Source organism: Dasypus novemcinctus, chromosome 26, assembly GCF_030445035.2.
Source record: "Dasypus novemcinctus isolate mDasNov1 chromosome 26, mDasNov1.1.hap2, whole genome shotgun sequence".
Lineage (NCBI taxonomy): Eukaryota > Metazoa > Chordata > Mammalia > Cingulata > Dasypodidae > Dasypus > Dasypus novemcinctus.
Genome location: NC_080698.1, coordinates 57,247,729 through 57,268,693, shown reverse-complemented (window position 1 = coordinate 57,268,693; position 20,965 = coordinate 57,247,729).

The window sequence follows — 20,965 nt, the reverse complement described above, 5'->3', positions numbered from 1 at the left end:
TGGAAGTGAGACTTCTCAATGTCTACCTCTATTTTTCTCGGATTTTTTTTTTTGGACTCATGCACGTATAGTACATATTTCAACACTTCAAACTTAAACTTAAGATTTAGAATGTGTTTTTCTCTGGTGTCCTGAATCATTTCTGATTCCTCCAGGATCAGCTGTCTTTTTTTCTATCAACCTTTCTCTTACTTGGTGGTGCTTTCCCCCGTACGTCTGGTCAACAGTAGTTATGGTTTATTAATGAAGAACAATTCCAGCCACGTCAGTAGCTGGCGGAGGGTGGCTCTGCTGGTGGGCAGGGCTCTTTGCCCCGTTGTCCTGGTCCTCGGCTGGCAGGGCTGATGGCGCTGGGCATGAGCAGGGAGTGCGGGACCCTGTGCAGGCACAGGTCACCTGCCAGGCACGGGTCAGGTGCAGCCCAGCGTGCTGTGTGTCTCCACAGGCTTCTCCGTGGGAAGGGCTTTATTCTGGTGTGCTCTGATGTGGCTCGGTGCTTGGCTGACCTGACTTTCCTTTTTCTTTCGCCTTTGCACCCTTCCCCCTCCCCTGTGTCTGTCTGTTACCTGGAGCCACCCCTGCCGTACTTTCTTTGGAAAGCCTTCTCTGCCAGTAGCTGTGTTTCTAAAGAGAGAGGGAGAGGCTCTGGCTGTCTTAGATGTTACGGCTGCGGCTTAGACACCAAGAGCGGCTCCCTCCTGCCCTTTGTTCTCGTGGACGCCCACCCCTGGCTTCTCCAGGGCTCCTTTGGGAAGAACACCTCTACCCCCCGCCCTGATCTCTACAGCAATCTGACTCCAGCTGCTTTCGTCTCCCTGGGACGCCTCTGAATTGCTGGCCTGCAGGTGGCGCCCTTTCTTGTTTTCCCCTGCTGCTATCTTTCACAGAAAAAGCTTCTTCTCCTCTCATTAGGAAGTGACCTTGGGAAGCAGGGGTGATTTGTGTGTTCCTGAGAGCCTCACCATCGCAAAATCGCAATTATCGCCCCTTGTCAAGACAAAGTTATGTTTGTTTATTATATTCATTTAAGAAGATGGGGAAATGTGTAAAATATTTAGTAAGATGTGAGAATTGATCAGTATTCAGTCAGAAAATAATTGACGTAGGTATTTCAAGCAGAGAGGGATTGATCAGAGGAAATTTGTTTTTGAAAGTAGAAGAAGGGGGATCGACTTCTGGCATGACAGTGTGAGAAGCTTGGATGATCTTCCCAGTACAACTGGTATAAACGATTTTTTAAAAAAACAGTCCTTTTAAGTCTCTGGAAATGGTCCTAAAGGCAAACAGCAAAAGAAGATACATTTATTCAAGAACATCTTCAAAAACTCAGAAGGAAATGCAGGAATCTATGATATTTGAAAGAAGACCACTCCCATTCTCCCCCTTCCCAACTCAGTGAGATGGAAACTCCATCCAGACCAACGCAGCCAAGAACACAGAGCCCCTTTCCCCCAGCACCGAGGCGTAGTGCTTTCTTCCCTAAGGAGGAAGACATCAGTGTTTCCCATCCTGCCTCCAGCTACCTGCTGCTGAAACTAATTCCCAACCCACAAGAGTGCTGTGGATCTGTGGGAGCTGCCTCCTTCTGCCCAGTCCTCACTAGGGAAACCGAGGCTCTACCCTGGGTGTGGCTCACAGAGCGTATGGGGGCCCTGGTATGTCTTCCCCTGGCTCATGAGGCAGTGGTTCTACACTGAGAGGCAAGCTGAGAAGACCCCAGGCTGTGCTTCCCACTCCACTGAAAACTCAGCTCTTAGAGTGGGCATCACTCAGAGAGCAGCTTACCATTGTCTTCTCCCCGAGCTCCGGAGTCCTGGCTCAGAGATTTTGCCTGGAGGAGAAACAGGTCATAAAACAGCTCTGAATTTTTTCCCAAAGCAACTGACTTTATGTACAACAGAGAGTGAAGATGTCCAAGGCTAAAGGCACTATTGAGAACAGTGGAGGTTTTGGTGAGAAGCAGTTAGGGAAATCCGAGATGAAGGCTAGACTATAGGCAAGAGCAAGAGCTGGGAGGAGCCCTCCTGGGGTCAGAACAAAAACTAACTGCTGACTTCAGAACTAATCCTGCACAAGAGCCCAAAGGATTAGAAGGGAACGTTCTCAATCTGATAAAGGGGATCTACAAAAACCCACAGCTAAAGTCATACTTAGTGGTGAACAACTGGATGCTTTCCTCTTAAGATCAGGAACAAAACAAGGATGTCCGCTCCTCTGCTTCTGCTCCAAATTGTACCGGAGGTTCTAACCAGGGCAGTTAGGCAAAAAAAAAAGAAACAAAAGGCACCCAGATTGGAAAGGAAGAAGAAAACTCTCTATTTGCAGATGACATGATCTTGTATATAGAAAAGCCCAAGGAATAAAAACATTATTAGAACTAGAAAATGAGTTCAGGAAAATTGTTGGATACAGGATTGTTATGGAAAGAATTGTGTTTCCCAAAAAGGTATGTTCAAGTCCTAACCATCAGTCCCAAGAATGTGAATGTGATCCTGTTTGGTAATAGGATCTTTGAAAATGTTATTAGTGGAGATGAAGCCAAACTGGATTAGACTGGGCCCTAATCCAATACAACTGTTGAATAAGCACAGGAAATTGGACATAGAAAGACAGAGAGAGAAGATGGCCCCGAGACAGAGGCAGAGCCTGGGATAAGCCTTAAGCTGCTGCCAGAGCCCTGCAGGCTTTAAAGGTCACACAGCCCTACTGACGCTGAGATTGGACTTCTAGTCTCCAGAACTGAGACAATAAATTTCTGTTGTTTTATGCCATTCAGTTTGGGGTAATTTTGTCCCAGCAGCCTTAGGGAAACTAAGACAGTTTTTGGTACTTGGACGTGGGGTACTGCCATAAAAAATGTCTAGAAATCTTGCTGAGGATTTAAAATTGGGTAAGGGATGAAGACTGGAAGAATTTTGAGACACTTGATAGAAAAAGCCTAGATTGTCTAGAAGAGACTATTGCTAGAAAGATGAACATTTGATGTGTGTCTGGTGAAGTCTTAGAAGGAAATGATGAATGTGTTATTGGAAATTGAAGGAAAGGAGACCTTTGTTATAAAAGTGCCAGAGAACTTGACAGAAGTATACTCTGATATCGGATTGTAAAGTTTGGAATAGGATATTTAGCTGGGAAGTTGCAGTCTATATTGGGAAAGAGATAAATTGAGGAATGAACTGTTATGCCAAAAGGAAGCAGCAATTGATGATTTAGAAAATTCTTGGCTTATCAGATAACATCCTCTGGAAACAGTGCTAAGGGTGTGGCTGGACAATATCTAAAGAGATTAGAGATTGATCCATGGATACAATCCTCTATATAGCAGAAACACTGCCAAAATGGGATGAGGGTCAGAAACAAAATTAAATGAAGAAAAAGGACTCCAAGCAAAGATCTGGGCTGAAAGAAGAGAGCAGGGTCATCAACCCAGTTTTTGGAAAGGGCAAAGCTGCCACTATTTCTATATGCTTGTAATGTATTTCTATATACTTGTAATGAACAATCAGAAAGTAAAATTAAGAAAACAATTTCATTTGCAATAGTATCAGAAGTATAGAATAACTACAAATAAATTTAACAAAAGAAATGCAAAACTTACATTATGAAAACTACAAAACAAATTGAAAAAAACTAAAGAAGATCTAAGTGAAGGGAGAAACATCCCATGATCATGGATCAGAAGACATTTTTAAGATGGCAGTACTCCCTAAATTGACCTACAGATTTGACAAAATCCCTATCAGAATCTTAGTTGTCTTCTTTATAGAAACTGACAAGCTGATTCTAAAAATCAGAGAGTATCAGCTAAAAGATAGGGATGTCTTCCTCCCTCCCTCCCAACCTCCCCCCCTCCCTTCTCTCCCTTCCTTCCTTCTTTCCATCTGCTTTGTTCACGGCTGAATACCAAATACCAAAACGGTGCTGGGCACACCAGGGGTTCTTTTTGAGGTGATGAAAATGTTCTAAAATGGATTGTGGTGATGGTTGCACTATCTGTGACTAAATTAAAAACCGTTGAGTTGTACACTTTGAGCGAAGTGCACGGTATTTGAATTACATTTCAATAGAGCTGTTTTTAAAAAATGGATAGGAAGTTCTGGAGTTGCATAAAAGATGGAAGTTGGTGGTGCACGTGGACCAGGAAGTGAATGAAATTGCTGCCTCCCTGGAGGTCCCTGCGCTGGTCTGCCTCAGCACCGCTGCCGCAAGCATGCGGGTCTCGGGCTGCCTGTCTCTCCGTTAGCCAGCACTGCCACTCCGCTGAGGTTCCCTTTGCTGCTGCCACCACCCCTGCCACGGCACGGCCAGCTCCCCACAGAATGGGCATGACCTGCCTGTTGTGCCTGGACTCCTATGAGGGCGTCCCCCAGGCAGAACCCAACTGGACCCTGCTGCCAGGGGCATGTGGACAATGCAGTTTCTTGTTACCATCTCCTACAGCATAAAGGAGAAAAAGGAAGGCTAAAGTTAGAAATTTTGAAAAAAAGACTGACTCCTCTAAAGCAACTTGGTTGTGGGTAGAATTGATAATAAAGCTTTCTTGTGTGCGTGGCATTGGGGTTTGCAAATAGCTCTTGGAACCAGACTGCCTGGTTTAATCTCTGCTTCTTAGCAGCTGAGGGATGGCCATGCCTCAGTTTCCACACTGGAGCGTGGTTATAAGGACAAATGAGGCAGTATATATACAGTATTAGTACAATGCCTGGAACATCAGCTATTTTTCTGGTTGCTTTGGGAAGTATAGGGCATCAGAGAAGTGATTCCATTTTGAGAACTTTCTTTTCTCATTCGGTGGAATTTTATTTTGTAAAAGGGTATTTTGGTACTGTTTAGTGGAGGAGCTTGTGTTTTCAAAACCAATAAACTCCTGGGAAATTTCTCCCTGAACAGAGTCATGTTTTATGAAAGGCACATGAGTGAACTATACCATAGGTCTTGACCTTTAACCATCTTTGAACAATTACTTTTTTCATTTTTCTTCTAAAAACATAAAAAATAATAAAAATGTTAAAAATCATTAAAATTATTTTTATTTGTACCCTTCTCTTATTGTTCATTATTTTAGAGAAAACCTACCCAATTTTATTTAACTAGTCCTGCTCGATGGGCATTGGGTTGGCTGTGTTTGTTTGTATTACAGATACAGGTGAAGGCAGGTTCCATGGTCATGGCAGGTGGCTCTGGAGTTCAGTGCCTTGTCAGTGGACCCTACTTTGGAATTTGTGTTCCTGAGTAAGATGGACTTGGACTCAGATGTGAGCTCTCTACACAAGCCTCTTCTGTCACCTTTACTGAACCTGTGGTTGGCACTGGAGTTGGTGTATATCAAAGGGACTTGAATCTCTGGACTAGCCATGTGCCAGCTGAACCCTGAGCCTCAGCAGAGTTGCAACACCTACTCTCTGGGTTCATTGGACTTACCCAGGTCATCTAACAGGATGTGAGGATGGTCAACCACCACACCAGGGAACCGAGAGGGTCTACAGCTGTGAGCAGGAGAATCGCATCCATTAGCCATGTGGATCTAAGCCCCCTCTCTATATAGAGGTGGAGTGGACATCACCATCCCAGGGTCCACAGATGGAGGAATAAACTATGGATTAGAGTAGACTTAACTTTTATTCTACTGTACAACTATTGTGACTGTAATGGAAGAAACTATAGCATTTATCTGGAGAAATTGGCCATGGGAGTTGCTGAGGGCAGGGTAAGGGAAGAAGAGATGTGATGTGGGACATTTTCGAGACTTGGAGTTGTCCTAAATGATATTGCAGGAACAGATGCTGGACATTATATATCCTGCCATAACCCACTGAATGTACTGGGGGAGAGTGTAAATTACAATGTAAACTATAATCCGAGTGGTGCAGCAGTGCTCCAAAATGTATTCACCAAATGCAATGAATGTGCCACAATGATGAAAGAGATTATTGATGTGGAAGGAGTGGGGTGGGGTGGGGTGTGGGGTATGTGAGAAAGTTTTATATTTTTTAATATCACATTTTTCGTAATCTATGTATCTGCAAAAAAATACAATAAAATATTCTTAAGTATAACATATACACACAAATATAGGTAAAGGGAATAGCCTTGTGTATCTATCTTACTGAATGCAGTTAATCTTCAGGAGCGATTCCTAGAAGTGGTAATGCTGGTCAAAAATGATCTGATTTTGCTAGATATTACCAAATTCCCCTGCATAGGAATTGTGTCATTTTGTGTTCATGCCAGCAATACATGAGAGTGCTAGTCTCCCTCAGCCTTATCCACAGAACACATTGTTTTAAAATTTCTTTATTATTTTTTTATTTTTAGTTTTTATTTATTCCCCCCTCCCCCCACCCCGTTGTCTGCTCTCTGTGTCCATTCACTGTATGTTCTCCTGTGACCACTTTTATCCTTATCTGTGGAACCTGGAATCTGTGTTTCTTTTTGTTGTGTCATCATCTTGTGCCAGCTCTCTGTGTGTGCGGTGCCATTCTTGGGTAGGCTGCACTTTCTTTCGCACTGGGCAGATCTCCTTACGGGGCACACTCCTTGTGCGTGGGGCTCCCCTACGCGGGGGACACCCCTGCGTGGCACGGCACTCCTTGCGCGCATCAGCACTGCACATGGGCCAGCTCCACATGGGTCAAGGAGGCCCGGGGTTTGAACCATGGACCTCCCATGTGGTAGGTGGAAGCCCTATCCATTGGGCCAAGTCTGCTTCCCAGAACACATTCTTAGTGTAGCTTTAATTTGCCCACCTTACGTTAGTTGTAAGCATGCTTGAGCTTCCAGACTCTTTTTATGGATGGCTTTTCAGAGCACTTTAGCTTCAGATGAGATTTTTATTTACTCCAACAGTAGCCACTTTTGCCTAGTGCAAAAGCTTTGTAAATGGGGCTGCTGCATTACCGGCTTCAGGTGGGTAAGACTTTGACATTTTGGATCTTTAAGAGTCATATCAGATGATGGCTGGGTCCATGCTGCTCTTGCAGGAGTGGGCTGGGACACTTTGGCTTTCTTTTCCCATCTCACCGTTAGCAAATCCTTTAAGGCTCTCCTTAATTGTCACTTCCTCGATTAAAACTGCCCTCACAACTCCTTCAGAACTGATCCCTACCTCTTCCACAAAGTACTTCACCTTGACCTGAAGGCACTTAGCATTTCCCCCTTACCGTTTCGTTTTTCTGAACAGGTTTTGCTTCTCTCACTGGCCACAAACTTCCGTGAGGGCAGGCGACCCCTGCACCCTGGGATCTCCCAGAGCCCGGTGCACAAAGCAGGGGCTCAACTTTTTGGGGCAGGAACTAAAGATGTGTCTGGGGAGGGCTGAAGTCTCACCAGTAGGTCTGTTAGGGGAAGGGACTGTTCAGTGAGAGCCTGTGAGAGCTGCATTTCAGGTGTGCACTCATTCTTCAGAGCCCTAAGAATGTCCCATCCATAACGAAGTTAATATAGAAATACAGGCATCAGAAATCTGGTCCCATACGAAGACCAGCCACTTGGCGCACGCCCCGCGTGCTTGGCGGGAACCTCTCCAAGATGGCGGGTCTCCTCAGGCTGCGGCCTGCTGAGCGGAAGCGCCGGTCACCAAAGGCCTGACGGCGCGGCTCCCCCGTTCTTCCACAATAAAACGACACGATCTCTTCGTTTGCACCCATGCATCTTCAGATTCCTTTTCTTTAGAACCCATATTCACCAGGAAAATTTCTGAGTTTTGATCTTTTCCATGCAGGCTTCCTTGCTGGGAAGAAAATTTGGCAACCCATTGACATAAATGCTGCCGTGTACTTGGCAATTACAGTTAATTTTTTAAAAAATTTAATGGTGTTTATTTTTTCAATTATAAGAATAATACATGCATATAATACAACATTGGGAAGTATTAAAAACTAGGAAGGAAGAAATAATTATCCACTATTTCAATGCTTAGGACACCCACTGGGAACATTTTAGTGGATTTTCTTTTAGTCATTTTCTATGAATATTTATGTTCATTTTCCAGGTACACTCTTTTATCTTGCACTTTTATCTTAAAGTTATAACATGAGCATTTGATCATTATTACAAACTCTTCAGGAGCATCTGTAAAATTTGGAAGTATTTATATATACATATTTTTTCTATTCACAACAGCAACAGAAGTACATTGTGAAAAATAATCAAAGATGACTGGAAATGCAATTTGGAAAGAGAAAGTTCTTTATATCCCTTCCCTACAGATATTATCATTATTTATTTTTTCTATACATTTATTGATATTCATATATTTATATACACATACAGTTTTCTATTCTTATTACTTGATCAGAAGATACTTAGGTGTATAGAATAAAATGGGAAAAGCTCCCCCTGTTTCCATCCTCGGCCCCTTCCCTGGAGGTAATAACACTTGAGGATTGAGAATATCTTCCTCCAGCTCTTTTCCTAGGCAGTGATGTACCTGTGTACATAGTTGATAAAGGCCATCCTTCTATCAACAATGACAGGGGGCTTTCTCGTGTTAACAGGTTGAGTGACGAGGAAGCAGACTCTGAGATGGAGATAAGAGAGCAGGCGGTATCTTAGTGAGTATCGTGGGTTCAACATCCACAGAAGAAATGGAAGGAATTAGGAGTGGGCCGAGGGAGAGGTTAGCCTGCGATCCAGTCTCAGTGACGGCTTCAGCCACCTCTGTGGGCGTCGGGAGGATCTAGAGTTGGGATGACGCTTCAGATGTCCTCAGCTGGGGTGAGGTGGCTAGACATTTCTACTCTTGAATACTGCCTTTGGGAGGGGCTGTCCCATTGGGCAAGACAGTTTTCTTCTTATGGCAATTTCCAGAGAGGGCTAACAACTGAAGTCTAGAGAAGGAGAATCTGGGTGGCATAGCAGGGGTCAACAAACTATGGCCTGTGGGCCAAATCCATTCCCTCAGCCATTTTTGTAAATAAAGTTTTATTGGCACAAGCCACAGTAGTTCATTTACATGTGGTCAAGGGCTGCCTTTGCACCGCTATGGTGACAGAGACCATATGGCTCTCAAAACTGTCTGACCTATGACCTTCACTGCCTGGTGTTAGGCCTGTGACTATGTCACGTGACATGGCAAAAGCTTTGTAGATGTAATTGAGGTGACTAATCCCTTGACCTTAAAACAGGGAGAATATCCAGTATAATTAGAGGAAGGCAGAAAGATTCAAGCCCTAGGAGGCTTGAAGATGGAGGAGGCCACATGGCAAGGAAATGTGGGCCTCAGTCCTACAACCGCAAGGAACTGAACTCTGCCAACAACCTGAATGAGTTTGGAAGAGGATTCTTCCAGCTCTGTCCCAGCCAGCTCTGCGACTCCTTGGTTATGGCCTTGAGAGACCCCGAGCAGAGAGACTCCAACCGCGCCGTGCCAGATGTCTGGCTAAAAGGACTGAGAGAAAATAAATGAGTGTTGTTTTAAGTTGCTATGTTTGTGACAATTTGTTATGCTTAAGAAAACAAATACAGGTTTGTTTTGTATTGGAAACATTTACTATCTGGCTCTTTACCGGAAAAGTTTGTATGAACCTGTCCCATGTCTCTTAAGGGCTTCAGAATGCTCTCTGCTGTATGTGTGCCATAATTTACTCAACTGCTAGAAGACTAGATTTTCTCAGTATTCAAACAATGCGGCAATAAAATCCATGTACATGTATTTTTATACACGGGGCAAATACTTTTTTAAGTTAGATGTCTAAAATTACAATATCTGGCTCAAAGAGCACACACAGTTTTAAATTTTGTCAGATGCAGCCAAATTGTCCTCCAAAGAGGTGGCAGGTGGTCTGAGGTAAATGAAGTGCTACTTAGAGGGCAGACAGCTGGGGTAGCTGGTGGAGCTGTGGGGAAAGGCTGCGTGCAGGACTCCAGAAAGCTGCAGACTCAATCAACAAGGTTCTCTGATGGACTTAGAAGTTTGCATGAAGAAGCCCCTAGCATCACTGTAGGGTTATATGGCTATAGCTTAGATATCAGTTATAGTTATTAGGTGCTGATCGTATGTGAATCACTTTCATGTGAAGTCTTGGAAGTGCCATGGCCATCTGGCAAGACAGGCATTTGCTTCCCTATTTTAAACAGCAAGTGAGGCCCAGGAAGGGAGCGTGACGTGTACAATGGTTTGGCCCCTGAAGGTGGCTCTGGGGGCCTTCGAACCCAAATCCACAACTCTAAAACCCAATCTCCAGCTGCCCCTCTACAGGGCAAGTCTATCTCATGCGCCTTTAGAAACATTCTGTTTTTCAGACCTGCCTTGCTGAGTGCTTAGGAATGGGCTATCCAGGCTTAACGAATCTGGGGTAGGGACCCAAAGGGGCATAAGGGGACTTGGGAGGGGTGGGCTGGTCACCTCTGGTTTTGGACTGGGCCCTGGTTACATTGGTGTGTCTGCTGTGTGAAGACTCATTGAGCTGCACATTTACAGTGTGTGAATGTCTCTGTACGTCTCCTACATGTCAACCAAAAGTTTCCTTAAAGCAAACTGAAGAATGGGTTTCGCAGCCGGTATAGTAGACAAACACTATAGCCTCGTGTCCATGTGGTGATGTGATTTTGTTCTGGGAGAAAGTACCACTAAAAGGGACCATCACCCTCTTATGCTACCGTAATTAATTTTTTTTGTACTCGAAGGAAACACTCTCAGGATCTTCCTAGGGACTAGCTGCTTCCTGAGTTCCCAGCCCCGGCTTTCTGGTCTCTTCCGGCCACACCCATTTGGGCTTGGCCATGCTAAATTCCTGTGCTGACCCCATCACACTGCACCATACCCTGGGCCTTCATGCATGTCAGATCCCCCCCCTCGATTGCTCTAGCTATGCTTAGAAAGTTCCAAACCTTACCTTGTACCTGACACATAAGAGGCACCTGATGCTTGATGACCGAAGGAATGAATGAACCATAACCTAGAACACGAACAATCTCCAGCAGACCCCAGCTGTCCAGGGGCTCAGTTAGCTTTCCTTTTTGTCCTATTATTTTTTTATATGCATATATATTTTAATTAGAGAAGTTATAGGTTTACAGAAAAATCATGCAGAAAATACAGAGTTTCCTATTATGAATACCTTGCACTAGTGTGGTACATTTGTTACAATTGATGAATGTTGTTATAATTGTACTATTAACTATAGTCCATATAGCCCATATAGTCCTAATGTTCACTATGTGTGCTGTGGAGTCCTGTGGTTTTTAACAAAATTTGTATTCTAGTAATATATATAATGTAAAACCTAAAATTTCCCATTTTAACCATGTGCAAATATTCACTGGTGTTAATGACATTCAGAATGTTGTGCTACCATCACCACCATCCATTACCAAAACTGTCCCAGCACTCCAAACAGAAATTCTATACCAATTAAGCATTAAATCCCCATTCCCTACCCCACCCCATTGTGGGGTTATTTTGTTTTTTTTTTAACCTGTTCTTGTAAGTCAAACTTCATGGGTTCTCCTAGCGGGGCCCAGTTCAACCTCATTGCAGGCTTGCAATGGTCAAGTTAATAGAATAAATAGAATCAAGTTTCATGAGGCTCTTTTGCATCATTTCCATGGATCACCACTGCTGAATTTTCTCATCTTCTCTCCCTGCAATATTTTTGGGATTGCTTTAGTCAAATACATTAGCAGTGGTCACAAACTTACCATGGTGAGTCCAGAAGGAAGGGGAGCCCAGGAAGGGCAGAGGGACAGTGTGGCACAGAGGCATGGCAACAGTCCTTGGGAAGAGGACGAGCCACCAATGCTTGCTTTTTGAAGAAAAATTTAATGACATTGTTGGAAGAGGGATCGATGGTCCCTTCAAAGTATCGGCCTTTAAAGGCAGTGGAATGCCATTGCCAAAGGAAGAGATTATTGGGAGCAGATGATGTGGCTCGAGTGACTGAGCGTCTCCTGCCCACATGAGAGTCCCAGGTACAGTTCCCAGGACCTCCTAAAAACAAAGCAAAACAAAAAAAGAAACAAGCAAAGGAAGAGATTGTTTAAAATAACCCAGGTCCTAGGAGGACCCCATTACACAAACCTATTAGAATTCAAATCTGGAAATTTTATCAGATGTGACTTAGGATCAAAACTGTCCTCAGGGAGGATGATGGAACCAGACTGAGGGGAAAAATTCCTTTTGAGCCCTAAGGAACTCAGTGTTTGCGAGTCATTGAGTAGAGAGAATGTTCTTTGCAGAAGGAAACGGCCCCTGACTCATTTCCCCCTCCGGTCCAGCAACGTTAGGACGGGCCTTGCTGAGAGGATGTGCTGGCTGCTCCGGGTACCGCTCAGGCGGAGAACAGCTTAGAATCAAGGAGCTTCTCGTCTGCACCAGTCGGCCAGCCAGAGAAGCCTGGGGTATCCAAATTCAACAGGGAGACCTTTGGCCTGCCCTCGGGTGGCAAAGGGCGTGGAGGGCCCCACGCCACAGCGCCTGCCTCCTCCCCACCCCTGCTTCCACGACCCCCCAGCCCATCACAGTGGCAGTGTCTCTGTTAAGGGGTGAACTGCATTCCCCAAAAGATGGTGGGATTCCCAGTATCTGTGAATGTGTCCTCATTTGGAAATGGGGTCATTGCAAATGAATTGGTGACGTTAAAATGAGGTCGCACTGGAGCAGGGTGGGCCGGTATCCTTGTGAGAGAGGAAGGGGGCGCCTGAGCAACACACAGAGAAGGCAGTCGGATGAGGATGGACGCAGAGGCATTGACAGGCCGAGGAGCCCTTGGAGACTCCAGAAGCTTGGAGAACGGCCTGGAACAGCATCTCCTGGAGCCTTCACCACTTCCTATACCTCGGCTTCAGACTTCTCGTCCTGAGCTGCGAGAGCACACATTTCTGTTGTTTTCAGCCATCCTGTTTGTGACACTTCAGTCCAGCAGCCCTAGGAAACGAAGGGAGCCCTGATCGGTTTTGACTGTTCCATCGGAGCAGGACGGTTTTCTTCTCTCCCTCCTGTTCAGTATGTTCCCAGGAAATCTCTACATCTTGACTCCTTTTGGCACTTGAACACAGCGAGTCTCAGGATTCGATGTGGATAAGAACCATCTGGAGAACTTGTTAAAGCGCACGTTCTGCTCCGGGAGCTCTGGGTGGGGTCAGGGACTCTGCATGGGCAACCAGTTCCCTGGAGAGGCTGACGCTGCAAATCCCGGCCCTGAACCAGCCGGGAAGCCGCAGGCTTTGCACTCACATTGAGACTTAGGCTGCAGAAATGTCTATCACTCCAGCGTGCCCTGGAGTCGAGTTTGCTGCACACAACAAACTTCTGGGCATTACCGGGTGTAGCAGTATGATATGGTTATGAATTCCAAAAATAGATACTGGATTATGTTTGTAATCTGATCTGTACCTGGGCCTGATTGAGTAATGATCAGGGCTTTGATTGGGCCGTGTCATTAGGGCATTGAGTCCCGGCCCCTTGGTGGCTGGGGATTCACAGATAAAAGGCATGGCGAAGGACAGAGTTGTGGGTTTTCTGATGTTGGAGTCTTGACGTTGGAGTTTAATGCTGAAGCCTTAAACTGGAGCCTGGGGGAAAGAGACAGAGCCGTTCACCTGATAGTTCACAGCCGGCCTTGTGGAAGAGGCAAAGCCTAGAGAGCCTCACCGTCTACAGCTGACCTTGTGGAAGGAAACAGAGGAGCTGAGCCCAGAGGAACCCAGGAAGCCTGAATCCTTACAGTTGTCTTGTCAGCAGCCATCTTGCTCCAGCATGTGGAAATAGACTTTGGTGAGGGAAGCAACTTATACTTTATGGTCTGGTAACTGAAAGCTCCTACCCCAAATAAATACCCTTATAAAGCCCAGTAGATTTCTGGTATTTTGCATCAGCACCCCTCTGGCTGATACACCGGTTACTCCCCAGGTATAAGATTTAAGGGCACTGTTCCTTCTTGGAGAGCCAGGGGACAATATTAACTGCTCAGTTTTCATGTGTTGATATATCTAGCCCACCAATCTGCCAACATTTGCTTACTGCTGGTGAGGAAACAGGCGCAGGGTGAGCCCAGGGCACCCAGCCTGAGGACAATGGCCCTGAGGTCCAACACTGGCTATCTCATGCCAGATCTATGTTCTTGACCTTCGTGCTGCATTCCTTCTTGATAATAAAGGTTGTTATTGTTATTTTTAGAATTGGAAAGGGAAAGCTGGGAGGCCAGGGTGATTACCCTTGAATGCAGAAAATGGGAGACAAGGCTTTAAGTGCTATAAAAAAGTCGAGAAAATGGGCAGCAGAGATGGAGCAGGATCAGCAGCTTTGGAGGTGTGTGAACACATACACAGGGTAGAGGCTAGATGTACCAGCTCGGGCAGGAGCATTCTGAGACTGCTTTTGGTTGAAAAGAGCAGCTCTTCACTGACAGCAGTCAGGAGCCAAGTAGGAGGACCAGGTGGGAAATGAGGGTGGAGTTTCTCAAGTCTCCTCAATGGGATCTTCACAGCATGGCGGTCACGTGGTGTGTATTCCCACAAGAACGCATATGTTCATATTTAAACATTGCATAGTCTCTGGCCAGCATGCATGATAAATCTTTTCTCAATGTTTTACTTGCCCATGGTTTCAGGAGTCAGGTTTCTATAAGGTTTGTTGGAAGCGTGGGAGCCCTCCCACTTCTCTTTCTCTAACAAATCTCCCCCATCATCTCTTCCGGATGATGATTTTGGTGTGTTCCTCCAGGTCCCTCAAAAATGTGCTGCCTTGCTCCTTCGCAGTCTGAAACTGAGGCTAGCCCTCTTTCCTCCTCCGGCCCACCTATGCTTACCCTTCCTTCTCCCTCACTCTCCCCTTATTGTTACAGGTTGATTATGGCTATGGAAATTTTACATCTACAAAAGTAAGGAACATAGTGAACGATGGCAATTTTACTTTTCCCTGCATAACTTTCATTTTCCTCGGGGCTAATAATGATCTTTTACGGTCCTATGCGTGGTGTTCTCTATACTTACTAATAATTCAGGCCCTGGCTCTTAGCCCACTGTCTGTTGTTCCTCATGACATGGTCCATGCGGCAGATGGACTGTCAGTTGCATCATTTTGAGAAAGTCTCTTCCAGAACCTTCAGAACTTCAATCTGGACTTGCTTCACAGCTGTCCTTCCAGAATCGCTCTTCAGCGTCATCTTGCTGATAACCTTTATGTCTCCCTGTGGTGTCCTTCCTGAAACTAAGATTGAATATTAAGTGCTGCCTTGACAGCTGGTGGAGCCGAGAGGACCCCTGTCAAAGGGGCCAGACGCAGGGCCCGCTTATCCCCAGGAGCTGGCTTCTGTTCCCTGCCAGCCTGGGGGATTATTCGAGCAAGCCAGTCCCTTCCTCTGGTGGGAAACGGTGCACCTCATCCTCCTGTCCCACACCTCTGTGCGGCCCTGCAGGGCGTGTGACGTCCTCCTCCCCCTGCTGTGAGCCCATATGACTAATAAACAGCTGTGGACCTCATCTGCCCAGTGTTGGGGTCATGCGCTCAGTCACCCCCATAATCCTCGAGTGGGAAACCCTCCCTCGCCCACAGGATGAAGAGAAAGCGAAAAAAAACCACATTCCCCTACTGCGATCTTCTACTTTCTGTATCCCCAGTGGGTTCCTCTTTCTTTGTTTACTTCTTTGTTTCATTTGAGAATGTCCTCCAGGGGCTTCTTGGGAAAGGAGGTGGGGGAGATAAATTTTTTTGAGAATTTGTATCTTAAAATGTATTTATTTTACCCTCTTACCTGATGGATCCTTTGGCTGAGGAGAGATGTCCTCTAGATTGGAAAGGGTTTTCACTCAGAATTGAGAGGGCATTGTTCTAGTGCCATCTAGGTTCTTGGGTTGCTACTTTGAAGTCCAGGGCTGTGGTAGGCAGAACGATGACTCCTGAAGATGCCCACTTCCTCATCCCTGGATTCTTACATGGCAAAGGGGTTTCTGCAGAAGTGGCTGAAGGTATGGCCCTTAAAATGGGGAGGTTATTCTGGATTATCTGGGTGGGCCCAATGTAATCACCAGGGTCTTTTTAAGAGAGAGGCAGAGACGTGAGGACAGAGCAACGATGAGAGAAGCAGAGACGTGAGGACAGAGCAACGATGAGAGAAGCAGAGACGTGAGGACAGAGCAACGATGAGAGAGGTAGAGACGTGAGGACAGAGCAACGATGAGAGAGGCAGAGACGTGAGGACAGAGCAACGATGAGAGAAGCAGAGACGTGAGGACAGAGCAACGATGAGAGAGGCAGAGACGTGAGGACAGAGCAACGATGAGAGAAGCAGAGACGTGAGGACAGAGCAACGATGAGAGAGGCAGAGACGCGAGGACAGAGCAACGATGAGAGAGGCAGAGACGTGAGGACAGAGCAACGATGAGAGAAGCAGAGACGTGAGGACAGAGCAACGATGAGAGAGGCAGAGACGTGAGGACAGAGCAACGATGAGAGAAGCAGAGATGTGAGGACAGAGCAACGATGAGAGAGGCAGAGACGTGAGGACAGAGCAACGATGAGAGAAGCAGAGACGTGAGGACAGAGCAACGATGAGAGAAGGAGATTTGAAGATGCTACGCTGCCGGCTTGCGGATGGAGGACGAGGCTGTGAGCCGGGGAATGCAGGTGGCCTCTAGACACTGAAAAAGACAAGGGGACACGTTGTCCCCTAGAGCTTCCAGAAGGAGCACAGCCCTCCCAACATCTTGATTTGAGCCCAGAGAAACCCATTTTGGATTCTGACCTTCAAAATGATAAGAGAATAAAATTGTCTTCTTTAAAGCCATTAATTTTTTTAAAAAAATTTGTTATAGCAGCAAGGGGAAGCTAACACAGCCGCCCTTCCATCTTTTCTTCTATGTCTTTCTCTCTGGAAGCTGGTAGGATGTTTTCTGTGTCTGGTGTTCTGAAGTTTCAGGATGATGCCCCTTGGGGGGCACTTGGCGAGTCCTTGCACTGAGGACATTCATGTTCTGGGAAGGGTTTTGGACCCCTCCCCTACCGTCCGCCACCCACCACCCACCTGCATTTCCTGTTCTTTTCCTAAAACTCCTGTTATGGGAAATCTGAGCTCATGGATCAGTCCTCTAATGTTCTTAGCTTTTCTCCTTTATTTTCCAACTCTTTGTCTTTTTGTTCTACTTTCTGCCCTTTTATCTTCTAAAACTTCTATTGAGGATTTCATTTCTGCTATCATCATTTTAATTTTCCAAGTATTTTTTTGTTCTCTGAATATTTATTTTTATAACATCCCATTCTTGCTCATGGTTGCAATAGTTTCTTTTATCTTCTTTCCTATTAAGAAAGATATTAATAATCATTTAAACATTTTTATTTTCCTTGCAAAAATGTTTTTTTTCAAATTGCCATTGTCTGTCTCATTTTGTCTCCTCTCCACCTGCGTTCTGATCTCCATCTTTCTATTCAGAGTTTGCCCTCAGGTGCCTGATGACCTTTGTTGGTCTCCTCATATTCAGGAATGAGGTACACTGACTGGAAACTGAGGGGTGAGTGCAGCCTGCCAACAGTGAGTTTCACTGTAAGACGGTGAGGCTGGCCCATTTAGTTGGGAAAGTCCTAATGTCAGTATCTTTAATTCCAGAAAGATCCTCCAATTTCCAGAGTTGGGAAGAGGGCTAGGGATTTTGGTATCCAAAATACACATTATCTTTCAGTCTCCCCTTTTCAGTATGATAACCCTGACCTCAACTTTGTCTGGTGCCCACCCCCCACCACCTAGAAGAGTCTCTTTTCTGCGCCACTCCCCCCCCCCCCCAATATATCTCCTGTCTTCTGCTAGGGTCGAAGTGGAGCGGAGAGAGGACACGAGTATCCCACTGCTCCTTAAACAGACTTTCTTTTTTTTTTTTTTTTAAAGATTTATTTTTATTTATTTAATTCCCCTCCCCTCTCCTGGTTGTCTGTTTTCTGTGTCTTTTTGCTGCGTCTTGTCTCTTTGTCCGCTTCTGTTGTCGTCAGCGGCACGGGAAATGTGGGCAGCACCATTCCTGGGCAGGCTGCACTTTCCTTCGCGCTGGGCGGCTCTCCTTACGGGGTGCACTCCTTGCGCGTGGGGCTCCCCTACGCGGGGGACACCCCTGCGTGGCAGGGCACTCCTTGCGCGCATCAGCACTGCGCATGGGCCAGCTGCACACGGGTCAAGGAGGCCCGGGGTTTGAACCGCGGACCTCCCATGTGGTAGACGGATGCCCTAACCACTGGGCCAAAGTCCGTTTCCCTAAACAGACTTTCTATCAGTCCTCTGCCTTCTTGACACACCTTTTATCCCCACTTTCAGAGGTATTTGGTGCTTCTAATCCCTTGGCTTTTAGGGGACTCTGCTGTGTCATTCTGCCAATTTCTCCATTGCCAGCCTAGACTCGGTCTTCCTGGAACCACGGGTCAGATATGGTTCTGCCTCAGTGTCTAAAGTTGGGTTGCAGTTGTCTCCTCTCCTGTCTCCCTGTCCTTGGGGGTTGATAACTTTAAAGCAATCCCTTTATCGTCATCTAAAAGGGATTTTGGAAGGGGACAAAAATAGATGCCTGTGCTTGGCTGCTCTCTCCCTGGTGGACCTAAGCCATCGGGCACCGAAAGTGGACCCTTTTTTTTTAACACCTCCCTCCTCCATCCAACACAATTCTTAGTAGAAATGAAATCCAATAAAAATGAAATGGAAAGAGTCAATGTCCAGAAGAGAAATCCTGGAAAGAGAGAAACATTTCTTTTACTGAACTTTGTATATACAACCATGCCAGTACACATATACACACACAAATGCACACACGAAAAGAGGAATGGATAAACAGATTTTAGTTACAGTAATTTTTAAAGGGAGGGCATATAATGCAGTGCACACTCTCCATCACTGTTTTAAATTTTAAATAAAAATAAAAACTGAAGCCATCACACAAAAGAAAAACAGAACCGAAGAAGCTAAGTTCTGTTTCCTCCTCTGTAAAAATCATGGGGCTAACACTGTTTATTTTGAATCTACTATTTAAAAGCAGTAACTTGTAGCACTTATACCTTATATGGGTTGGAGGTAGGAGCCCTAAGAGAGTTTAAATCATTCTGAACTTTCAAACTTACAATGAATGTTTGTAGTTGGGTAGGCCTGTTTTCGAGGCCAATTGTATAATTGGGAGTTCTTCCAGATAAAATGTGCTGTTTATTATTAAAGGACAAGTAATAAAAATGTGCTAATGTATATACATAATTCAAGTTTAGCAGTAACCACAGCAATTGTTTAGAACAAAAGACTTCCTCAGGGAGGAGTATTTACGGTGATAATAAAAAGCAGAGTGACCTTCAGTGGGCTTGGCTATTGCTTTGAGAATCTCCATAGAAAATGCACCCCTCATCTCCTACATCTGGGACAGACTGTTCCCACCACACAGCCCCTGGGACATATATCACTGTCCTGAAGTTTGTTAAATTATTTTTTAATATAAAATTTGTTGACAATCTACTGTGCACCAGATACTGCTAGGAGTTTTGCATGCAAGTATCTTAATAAGTTTTTCAGATCTTTTGGATCATTTTGGCAATGATCACTGCCATTAGGGCAGGCAATTCCATGATAACTGAGCCTTCGGTGAGTTAAACGCTGAAATGGAAAATCCTCTTCTAAAGAAGTTGGGAAGTGGGGTACTCTATCATCCAGCTGCTCAACAAGAGTAAACAAATGTTACAGACATGGCAAAGTAGAGGGAAAGACCTAAAAATCCCTCCCTGGGGGCCTTCTGTCCCTTGATTCTCCTCTCCTTCTCAGCAGTCAGAATTTCTGATCTGATGAGGGAAAACATCTGCCCCCAGGCTGCCCTCATCATCTACCCCTTGGTGGTTTTGATCTCACTCATAGAAACTCTTATTTGTATAAATGCATCTTACAAGATAGTTGCATTCTGTTTTTCTGCCTCAGTTAAAAATTCTTTTAAAATTTTGTTATACTTTCAAACTTACAGAACAGTTACAAAAATAATACAAATCCCAGACTGAGAATTCCAACGTCCCCCTATCCATCATGTACCCAGATCCACCAATTTTACAATGTATGCCGTATTTGCTGTATCATTCTATCGATCCATCAATCCATCTATCCATTTATCTATCTATCCACCTGTCTGTCTGTTGTCTAATTTATCAATCCATTTTCTGAACATTTGAGTGTAGGTTGTGTACATCCTCCTCCTTAAACACTTAATACTGCCATGTACATTTCCTAAGGACAAGGATATTCACGTGTATAACTACCTTAAGTACAGTTATCAAGTTCAAGAAATTTAATATTGAGATTCAGCTTATAGCCTATATTTCAATTTTTTCATTTGTCCCAGTAATGTCCTTTGGAGCCTTTTCTCCTCCCTTGTTAGATTCCGCCCAGGATCGTGTATTGCATTTAATTGTCATTGTCTCTTTAATTGCTCTGGCTCTCTCTCTTTCTTTTTTAATTGTGGGAACATATATACAATGTAACCTTTCTCATCTCAATCCTTCCCAAGCATTCAATTCAGTGGAATTAATCACTATTCAAAACGTTGCCGCAGCCTCATCACAAACCATTACTAAAACTTCCCGTCTCCCCGCCTGCATTCGGCACTAACTCCCCAAACTCCCTACCCTTGGCAACCTGTACTCTAATCGCTGTCTCTGTGAGCTTCCATATTATGTTTTCTTTGTGGTTACCACAGGGCTTAAATTTAACATCCTAAATCTGTAACCAGCTTGTTTGCTTTGATGCAAAATAAACTTCTATATTTACAAAAACTATGTTCGTATATCTCTCTACCTCCCTGCCTTTTTGTAGTTATCACAAATTACATATTTATACATTATGAATTCAAAACTACTGACTTCACCTTTACGTTTTATGCAGTTGCCTTTTAGACACTGTAGGAAATAAAAAGTGGAGCCACTAACTAAAAATGCAGTAGTACTGGCATTTGTACCCTGACAATACCTTACTGGAGATCTGCATTTCTTTGTGTAGTTTAGACCTATTTTCTTTAGTCCTTTCTTTTCAAC